General features: G+C 33.9%; 1 pseudogene; it reads right to left on the bottom strand.

Moving 5' to 3' along the window:
• Positions 1-703: 703 nt before the first annotated feature.
• On the bottom strand, positions 704-3,569 carry LOC129876324 (pectinesterase 2-like; annotated as a pseudogene).
• Positions 3,570-11,606: the final 8,037 nt, after the last annotated feature.

The following is an 11,606-nucleotide window of genomic DNA, read 5'->3' as shown; positions in this document are numbered from 1 at the left end:
ATAGAGTAATAGTAATTCTCTTCTTTTATGTGTTTTGTGTGTTTTTACATTGAAGTTTAATGCTATAGTTATAACCATATTTACAAATGGAGGAAAATATTAGTGGGCAATTTACCCACTTAAAAAGTAAATGGACTATCCACCATTTTAAGTGGACAACCATTTTACTTGGTTGATAATATTTATTTATTTCCTCAAAGAATATTTATCTTCATACGCACGCACGTATAAAGCATATATCTTATAAAATAGTTAAGGAGCATTATATACTAACCCTCCACATTTATGCTTTTTTCGGTGTTGATCTCTTAACTACTTTTCCCTATCACTATTAAGTTTGACTTAACTCTTTTTTGATAAGTGTAAACAATATAATTTATTATATTTGAAAATTATTCGCAATTTGTGACATATAATAGTTAATTAAGAGCTTGCTACAACAAGTAAAAGTAATAGGATGACATAAATTTATTCCTTTTATACTAATCAGATATTATATACAACTTAAAACTCAATTAATCATAAATAGTACATTTGTTTTAAAGCTATTTTCTGGCGGAAAAAAAGAGAGGATGACTTCTAGCATCATATTCCTAGGGATAATGACATTATAATCAAAATGGTCATGAACTTTAAGCTTTAGTATGAAATGAATATTCTCAATTCAACAATTTTCTTGCTAAAGAAAGAATTAGGTTGGGAATACATGAAATCAAAAGGATACAACAAATACAAATCGGTTGCTCAATTACACATTTCTATTTGAGCAACATTAATTACTATGTCTATGCTACTTACAAATTGACAATTCAAATCAGTATATATGGTAATCCACAATAACAAAGCCATTATAAGATATAAATCAAATCAAAGACCAGCAAGTGAATGGCACATTGGTGGCTGGAATCCAAGAATTTCCAGCAATGAAATTAGCAGGAGTGAATTTAGATGCCTCGGTAGCACTGGTAATAACACGATATCCGTCCCATTTAACTCGATTTACAGTCGATGAACAAGGTCCAGTGTTCAAGTACTCTCCATAGTACAATGTTTTAAGAACGAAATTACCACTCCATGGCATCCAACCTGGAGGATTAATCAATCCATCAAGAAATGTTTTCATCACAACGGTGCGCGAATATTGTTTCCATGGCCTACCTAAATATGTCTTAACAGAATTCTTAGAAGATTTCAAATTCTACAATTGTGAATCGATAATTCCAGTGTCTTAATTGGAGGGTCCCTAGCGAAAATATTACAATTTTATAACACAACTGCTGCGTTACCGAATGTAAAATCGACTGTACCATAAATATCACACTCTTTGTAAAATTGCCTCTCGGAATGAGTATACAGAGTGTCTTGGTAACCCTCAAAGCTACATTGATAGAATACTGATAGATCAGAGCCAGATCGAAGGGCTACTGCTTGGTGGTTTTTGGGGCCAGCAGTGTTCCTAATTGTTATGCCTCGAGCAATAAATCCATCACCGACAGCAGCTAACATTCACAAAAATAAAAAGAAGGGATAATATTAGCATATGCAACTTACATTCATTAATTAGCACTAATTAATATCTCTTTTTGAAGGTACGAACCAATAATAATAGCATATAGTTGACTGTCAAATCATACTTTTCTAAGGTCTAATCTAATACTTGGACAGTTAGAACGTTCTAAGGCCGTTCATTATTTTAATTTGAAATTCGAGAGTGAAACTAATTTATATTCGAAATAAATTTGGACTCAAACTTTTCAAAACAAAATTCACATATTTAGAAATTATATAAAAAGTATTATGAGTTACAATAATTGATAATGTAAAAGTATTTTAAAAAGTTATGATAAAAAGAATATACTTTGTTTATGCAAATAGTAACGATCAAACAAATTGAAAAAGTGGGAGTACTAATTTTCAACTGTCAAATACAACTATTTGTTGAGAGAGAAAAAATCGATTCTCTCAGTCCCAAGTTATGTGCACAATTTCTTTCATAGTTAATGTCCTAAAGAATGATATATACATTTCTATATTTAGGAAGCATTTGACTTTTGAAATCTCATTTTACATTTGATAAGATAATTTATAGTCATATTTTTAAGACTTATTTTAAATCATAAATTTTAAAAAATAAATCTTCTTTTTGTCTTCTTAAATTTCATCCTGTTAGTTAAATGATGCTACATAATTGAATCATAAGGACTACAAGTACCACCTATGTTGCTATGGTGCTTTACCTCCTAATTATTGAAGTCAATAATTATTCAATGATTTAAGCTACATCTAATAGAGCGCGCGCAAAAAAAAAAAAAAGAAGGTAAAACCTAAACTCATAATTCAATTTCCTTTTTCAGTTTTTACCGAAATTATGTAAGACATGATCATTTGTGTATGTAGTAAAAGAAACTCGATGTATATTTATCCTAGAGAAAACAAAGCACAAAAATTGATCAGATTTTGTCGAAGTTATATACAACATGATCATTTAAAATTGCCAGTTATTGTAATTTATAATATATTTTTTTTACCTAGTTTAATTTAAAAGTTTCATATTCGAATTCACGATTAAAATTAAACTGTTTGAGTAGTATGCAGTACTTACCAACTGTGGCTGATTTAAATTAAGGTGGTGGATCCTCCTCCAACACTCTTGCTTCCAGTAATAATTGTTTTTCCAATGCAATCTCCAATCAACATAACATTTTTCACCTTTGATCCAATCTTCACATTTTCACAATAAATCCCTGCCTTCACATATATCACAAATCTCTCACTACCTTTTCTCTTGCCAGCAGCAGCCACAGCTTCTTTCACTGTCTTGAAATTCCCCGAACTATCTTTAGCCACCACTATATTCGCTTGAGAAGCTGGCAACGACGACGATTGCAACAATTTTATATCACCAGGAGATATCCATCAACTTGAGTAGTACTTGCAGCATTAGGCTCAGTATAATAACCATGGTTCAAAGCTAACGTGTTACTAATTAAAGATGACACATTATTTGACATTAGTGGCATAACATAATCCGATACGAAGGTATGCCACAAGGTTATCCGAGTTCACAGGCGTCCTTGCTTATCCCTTTCGCCCAATTCTTCGAAACCTGATCTACATGTTTCGAGAATTTTTAAGGCTGTACTTAACCATGTTTGAACATCAGCAGCTGTGCATTTAGTGTTTGGATCAACTCATGTGCTTTTGATTTTGTGGATTGTGTGTTCATAGAGTTCAACACAATTGACCCATGCGTTTTTTTCACGGTCGTTGCGACATTTTGAACCTAGTGAATATGTGTTCGTTTGGGCACGTAACGCAAGGTCTAGGGCTAAGTCTAGTGACACTTAGAAAATCGGATTTTTTGATGATGGGAGATGTAAATTTGGGATTTTGTGACAAGAAGTATTCACAAGGTTGTGGATGAGGTGTTTGGATGCACCAAGCTTTTATGGCTGCCTTAGAGTAGCCATATGTAATGGATGGGAAAAAGGAACAAGACACAAGTAAAAGTGGGAAAATCAAATGAATATTGGCCATGGTAATAAGGAGTTTATAAAATTGTAATATGTTTTTTTTGAGAGGAAAGTGTGATTGTATTTGGTGCCTCTTAGCTTCTTTATATAGATGGGAATCTAAGAGGTACGAAGGAATGTCAAAAACTAAGTGATGGGGATGCACCAACCTCTTTTTCTTTACTTAATTTTGGATTAAGGCATGAATTGTGAGAACAATAGTTGTGGCTATCTGTTAGGTTTTGGAATCAGGAGAAAATAATCTAATCTTAAGAATAAATTAAATAAAAATATTATGTGTTATGACGGAAGGACGCAAACCCAAAAACAGAGAAAATAAATAACACCAAATTTAACGTGGAAAAACCTTTCAAATTGAAGGTAACAACCACGGGATCTTCAATATCCGAATTGCTCCACTATAACAATAAAAGGGTTACAAATATTCTTCTAAATGGCTACACAACAATTGTCATGTAAGGAGAAGTAATAGCTATAACAACAAAAGTAATAGGAAGAAAATCACCCAAAATAGAGCTACTGTTCGGGACCTAAATTGGGATGTTTCTGGCCTCCAAATCCGATCTCCACCGTTCAAATCAAACACTAAGATGTTAGGAACACTCAGTAAAAATTTCAGTCCGATCCAACGGTTAATGAATCAGCAAACGCAGTTTGAAGGTTTCTGATCGGAGAGGCAAAACTCTTGCGGAAAACACTCTTTTCTTCTCTCTTCTCTCTTGTTGAAAGCTCTCTCAAAAACCTCTCTTATGTGCCTAATGTCTCTCAAAGACACTACCAATGAGCAATTTCATAATTCTCTCAAATCATCCTATTTATAGAGTGGTACTTTTTCCTAAAGCCAAAACCAACTCCAATTAGGATTATAATTCCAATTCTTTTCCAAATAGAATTGGAAACCAAATTAGGAGAATAATTCCAATCCTTTTCCAAATAGAATTGGAAACCAAATTAGGAGAATTATTCAAATCCTTTTACAAATAGGATTAGACCATGTGCCTTTGGCTGGAACATGGGTCATAGCCCAACAAACTCCCCCTCCAACCAAGGGGCCAAATGGGCTTCAAGTGGAGGAACTCTTGACAGGCTTCATGCCTGCCGCTGTTCTACAGAACTCCTGTTTTTCTGCGATTACCACTTTAGTAAGCATATCTGAAGGATTTTCATGAGTGTGTATCTTCTCAACCTCAAATAATTTCTCTTCCACGGCCATTCTAATCCAATGATACTTTCTACTAATATGCTTGGACTTACAATGAAAGGTGGAGTGCTTGGTGAGATAAATAGCACTCTGATTATCACAAAATAAGACGAACCTTGACTGTTCAAAGTCAAGATCTTTCATAAATTCCTTTATCCAAAGTAATTCTTTGGCACCTTCAGTGATAGCAATGTATTCGGCTTCTGTGGTGGATAGAGCTATGCACTTCTGTAGTCTAGATTGCCAGGAAATAGCTCCCCCTGCAAAAGTGATCAAATAACCAGAAGTGGATTTTGAATTGTCAAGATTGCCTCCCAAATCAGAGTCTGTGTAACATACAAGTTCAGGCTTGCCACTACCAAAGCACAACTCCATATTTGAAGTGCCCTTCAAATATCTTAGTATCCATTTCACTGCATTCCAATGTTCTTTTCCAGGATTAGAAAGAAATCTGCTAACAGTACCAACAGCATGTGCAATATCTGGTCTAGTGCAAACCATAGCATACATCAGACTACCAACTGCAGAAGAGTATGGAATACATGACATCTCCTTCTTCTCTTCATTAGTAGATGGACTCTGGATCGTACTCAACTTAAAATGTTTAGCAAGAGGAGTACTAACCACTTTTGTTTCTGTCATATTGAATCTCTTGAGTACCTTCTCAATGTACTGCTTTTGGGATAATGATAACTCCTTCTTCTTTCTGTCTCGATGAATTTGTATGCCTAAAATTTTCTTTGCTGGCCCCAAATCCTTTATTGCAAATGATTTGCTCAACTCCTTCTTAAGGAATATAATTCTAGATTTATTTTTGCCAACAATCAACATATCATCCACATAAAGTAGTAAGATAATAAAATCATCATCAGAGAACTTTTGAAAGAATACACAATGATCTGAAGAAGTTTTCTTGTATCCTTGATTTTCGATGACAGATTCAAACTTTAAGTACCACTGCCTTGGAGCTTGTTTTAAGCCGTACAAGCTCTTTCTTAATTTGCAGACATAGTTTTCTTTTCCTTTAACCTCGAAACCTTCAGGCTGCTCCATGTAAATTTCTTCTTCTAAATCACCATGAAGAAAAGCAGTCTTGACATCCATCTGCTCAACCTCTAAATCTAGACTTGTAGTTAAGCCTAGAATCATGCGAATAGAAGACATTTTCACAACAGGAGAGAAAATTTCATCAAAGTCAACACCCTTTCTCTGGCCAAAACCTTTGACAACTAACCTCGCTTTATATCTAGGTGCAAATGTATGTTGCTCTTGCTTTACTCTGAAGATCCATTTATTTGTCAAAGCTTTCTTACCTTTCGGTAACTCCACTAACTCATATGTGCCATTCTCATGAAGTGACTTCATCTCATCTTCCATGGCTTCTATCCACTTATTTCTATGAGTATCTAGCATGACTTCATCATAATCTTCAGGTTCTCCCATGTCAGTCAAAAGTATATACTCATTAGGAGAATAACGTGTTGACTTTAGCTTCTCCCTAGTAGATCTTCTACAAGAGGTTTCTGGAGCATCTGGAGTAGTCATTTGAACATGAGTTAGTGGATGATCAATCATAACATCATTACTAGGAGCATCTTCAAGTTCTACACTCTGATGATCATTCTGATCTTGATCCCCATCGACATTTGTATCTTGGATTCCTTCATGTGCAAAAGATGTGTCAGTACTAGGAACTAGATCAACATCAACGAAGCTTTCATCAATCTGAGAATCTGTTTTCTCAGTCTTGTTAATATCTTCAATTGTTTGGTCTTCAAAGAATACAGCATCACGACTTCTGATAAGCTTCTTATCAATCGGATCATAAAAACGATATCCAAACTCATCTTGACCATAACCAATGAAGATGCACTGCTTCATTTTAACGTCCAGTTTTGATCTCTCGTCTTTTGGAACATGCACACAAGCTTTACACCCAAAGACTTTTAAGTGATCATAGGAGATATCCTTTGCAAACCAAACTCTGTTTGGAACATCACCATCCAAAGAAAAAGTGGGAGACAAATTGATAACATAAGCAACAGTGTTAAGCGCTTCCGCCCAAAAGGAATTTGGAAGTTTAGCCTCCGAAAGCACACATCTAACTCTCTCAACAAGAGTTCTATTCATCCTTTCTGCCAAGCCATTCAATTGAGGCGTCTTGGGAGGAGTCTTCTGATGACGAATTCCTTGAGCTTTGCAGTAGTTATCCAAGGGACCAATATACTCACCACCATTGTCAGTGCGAATACATTTTAATTTCTTTCCTGTTTGTCTCTCAGATAAGGCTTGAAACTCCTTAAACACATCAAGTACTTGATCTTTGGATTTTAAAGGATATACCCACAACTTGCGAGAATGATCATCAATAAAAGTTGCAAAGTAAAGTGCACCACCTTTTGATTTTACTTTAAAAGGACCACACAGGTCAGAGTGTACTAGCTCCAATAGTTCAGACTTTCTTGAAGGAGGATGACTTTGAAAAGAAACTCTTTTCTGTTTCCCAGCTAAGCAATGAACACATCTTTTCAGCTTTGCTTGTTTCACACCAGCAAGCAAATTCTTCTTAGCCAAACATGTGATCCCCCTCTCGCTCATATGACTGAGTCTCTTGTGCCATAATTCCGACAAAGTCTCACTTTCTACCAAATTTATAGAGTCCCCAAGAATTGATCCTTGTGTCACGTATAAATTTGAATGCTTTCTTCCGCGAGCTACAATCAATGAGCCTTTGGTGAGCTTCCATTGGCCATTGAACAAGTCATTATGGTAGCCATCATCATCTAGTTGTCCTACAGAGATCAAATTCAAAGGAATGTCTGGAGCGTGCTTGACATTCTGAAGGACTAACGTTGTACCAAGATTGGTCTTCAAACAAACCGTGCCAACACCAAGCACCTTAACCTCACCAGCATTACCCATCTTTAACACGCCGGAATTAACAGAAGTATAAGATGAAAAGAAGTCTTTCCTCGGTGTGACATGCGATGTAGCTCCAGAATCTACTATCCAACTTGTATCTTGAGATACAAAATTGATGACGTTTTTATCACAAGCAAATAGAAGGTCATCTCGGACAACAGCAACAACATTGTCTCCATTATTTTCTTCTTTCTTTCCTTCTCTAAGCTCTTGCTTCAACTGATTGCAAAATCTTTTAATATGTCCTTTCTTTCCACAATGATGACATGAAACATTTCGATACCTGGATCTTGACTTGCTTCTACTTTTACCTCTACTTCTCGAACCTCTTGTTTTACCTCTCCCTCGATCTTCTGTAAAGAGAACGTCTGAATGTGAGGATGTGCCTTGAGATCTTCTTCTGACTTCTTCATTCAACACACCGCTTTTTGCATATTCCATAGTAACCTTACCACTGGGAGCAGAATTTGTTAAAGAAACTCGAAGAGTTTCCCAAGAGTCTGGTAGAGTATTAAGAAGCCAAAACCCTTGTATTTCATCATCAAAATTGACACTCATTCCTGACAACTGATCAAGAACACCTTGAAAATCATTTATATGATCAAGAATAGGACTGCCCTCCTTGTATTTAAAGGTCATCAATTGCTTTAGCAAAAATAACTTGTTATTGCCAGTTTTTGAAGCGTAAAGCGTCTCCAACTTTTCCCATAATGTTCTAGCATGTGTCTCATTCACAATATGGTTGCGAACATTATCTTCAACCCATTGCCTTATATATCCACATACTTGTTGGTGCTCAAAATCCCAATTTTCATCTATCACATTCTCGGGTTTATGAGCAGAAAAAACGGGAAGATGCATCTTTTTCACGAACAGTAAATCTTTCATCTTGCTCTTCCATATGTTGTAGTTACTACCATTTAAACATATCATCTTGCTCATATTACCCTCCATCAAAAAATCCTTGATAGATAACCAAAGCTCTGATACCACTTGTTATGACGGAAGGACGCAAACCCAAAAACAGAGAAAATAAATTGAAGGTAACAACCACGGGATCTTCAATATCCGAATTGCTCCACTATAACAATAAGAGGGTTACAAATATTCTCCTAAATGGCTACACAACAATTGCCAAGTAAGGAGAAGTAATAGCTATAACAACAAAAGTAATAGGAAGAAAATCACCCAGAATAGAGCTACTGTTCGGGACCTAAATTGGGATGTTTCTGGCCTCCAAATCCGATCTCCACCGTTCGAATCAAACACTACGATGTTAGGAACACTCAGTAAAAATTTCAGTCCGATCCAACGGTTAATGAATCGGCAAACGCAGTTTGAAGGTTTCTGATCGGAGAGGCAAAACTCTTGCGGAAAACACTCTTTTCTTCTCTCTTCTCTCTTGTTGAAAGCTCTCTCAAAAACCTCTCTTATGTGCCTAATGTCTCTCAAAGACACTACCAATGAGCAATTTCATAATTCTCTCAAATCATCCTATTTATAGAGTGGTACTTTTTTCTAAAGTCAAAACCAACTCCAATTAGGATTATAATTCCAATTCTTTTCCAAATAGAATTGGAAACCAAATTAGGAGAATAATTCCAATCCTTTTCCAAATAGAATTGGAAACCAAATTAGGAGAATTATTCAAATCCTTTTACAAATAGGATTAGACCATGTGCCTTTGGCTGGAACATGGGTCATAGCCCAACATTCTGCTGGTAATTATTTTTGTTTGTTGACTTGACAATGGAATTAACTGATGAAACAAGGTACCAACTTATAAATGAAAAACATGAAGCTAGAGATTCTTTCGATTTAGAAAGTAAAATTCTTTGTTTGAATTTTTTTTGGAGCCCGTACATTTATTTGGTTTTTCACTTGATTAGCTCAATTAGCTCATCTCTGCACTCCCTTATGTATTTTTCCTATATGTAATACCACATTTTAGATTTTAACATACATTGAATTAAGGCTTGATACATTGATAACGAGTTTTTGCTTAAAACATCTTTTAACTATGAGACCAACTTAATGTACATTCCTGTGTTATAAAAGTGAACAAAAAATATCTCTTATCTATGTCAAAAATTACAATATTCATCCTTCTGTTAGTTTCTTGGCAAAAACTAACTGCTATGGTCATTTTTCTTCCTCCCTCCTCCACTCTATTCCCTGTACCTTTCCTCCTCAACCTTGTAATCAGCGCGTGACGATTTTTATGCAGAAGTGATTAGTATAGTAATCTGACGAGTGAATATGGGCTAAACCCGTCTGAATCAAGTAGCGAAGGCCAACAGATAATGGAAATGGAAACCAGTCGAATGAAGAAAGATAGCAGAGGATTCAACGGAAGTAAAGGCTTTAGTGGAAATTCTTAGTTCAAGAAACTCCATTTCTGTATAATCTTTCAACCTAACTCTTTATGATACGAATGCTTCAACAATTGCATAAAAGAGATTATTTACTTGGTAAATCACATAGTGTAAATGACTAATTACCATTTTTTTCTACTCTTTTTCAATTTACAGAAATCCCTTAAAATTAATCCGAATACATTAATTCAGTAATTCGGATACATTAATTCAGTAATCCGTATACAATATCTTAATGTATCCGGATTACTGAAATAATATATCTGGATGGAAAGAAGGGATTTTTGTAATTTTTTTAAATGAATGAGAGTAATGAAAAATATGGTAAATAAGGAAGTGTAATTAGGTAATTTTCCCTTGTATTTATTACTGACAGTTCTTTTATTTCAATGCTTCAATTGTAGGTTTGATTATTTTGTTCATATCTATTAAGACTTATTCCTTGATATATTTTTTCTTTTTTCGGCTTAAGTGTGCATTTGACAAATTGGATTTGAATCAATTGATTGGTAGATGACAAAACTAAGCAAGTTGTATGTAGTATTTTATGTTGTTTATTCAACTTTGAATTTTGTCTTTTCTTGAATCCAAGTTGTCAGGCTAAACTGCTAACTTTTAGACCATAGCCGTTAGTTTTTGCCAAGAAACTAACAGAAGGATGAATATTATTGCAATTTTTGATGTAGATAAGAGATATTTTTTGTTCACTTTTATAACACAATGTTGTATCTTAAGTTTGTCTCATAGTTGAGGGATGTTTTTAGCGAAAAACTCCATTGATAACTCCTTAAATTTGCTAGTATATGTACCCGCGCGATGCGCGAAAAATATTAAAATATTTTTCTATTATTTTAAATTGTAATATCTTGTTCAGACATATTAAATCATATTATCATAAAAAAATTCAACTATTATATTGTTCCTCAATGAAAATGAAATGTAACCCCTCCCCACCCCTCATCCCATAATTAAAATTATATAAATAGAGACAATGAATCATGTATTATCAAATAACTTTATGTTTGATATTTTTCTTTATTACATTGTTCATTATTTAAAATTATTAAAAATTTGTGAAAAACAATTTGTATAATATGTAATTACTTTATTATATTTTTAAAATTAGTTCAAAATATACTCTCCCCTCACCCCTCTTTCTACGTTTTTTTCTATTGTATTTTAATTATTTAATGAAGAATATAAAGAATTATAAGAGAGACTAAGAAGTTAGAATTCCATTCCATTCCATTCCATTTTAATTTTATTTAAATTTAAATTCAAATATGAAATTAATTTATTAAAAAAATTAATCTATTTACTCCTTTTTATCCTTGTTTATATTTGAATTGTGATTATTTTTTAATGAATGAGATCAATTCAATTTTATTTCTTTTATAGATAACATCATAACAATAACAAAATAAAAGAGGATTAGTTTGTTACCCTCCTTATCCCTACTATTTTATCTTTTCCCATGATTTTTTTTCTCGTTTGTCATCTTTCTTTTCTTTTCTTTATTTATTTATTTGCTATTTTTCTATTTTATTATTATTACTTCTATTACAACTGCTACTG

This window comes from Solanum dulcamara, chromosome 2 (genome assembly GCF_947179165.1).
Source record: "Solanum dulcamara chromosome 2, daSolDulc1.2, whole genome shotgun sequence".
Taxonomy (NCBI): domain Eukaryota; kingdom Viridiplantae; phylum Streptophyta; class Magnoliopsida; order Solanales; family Solanaceae; genus Solanum; species Solanum dulcamara.
Note: the sequence above shows the minus strand (reverse complement) of the source record. Positions and strands in the feature narration are given on the sequence as shown.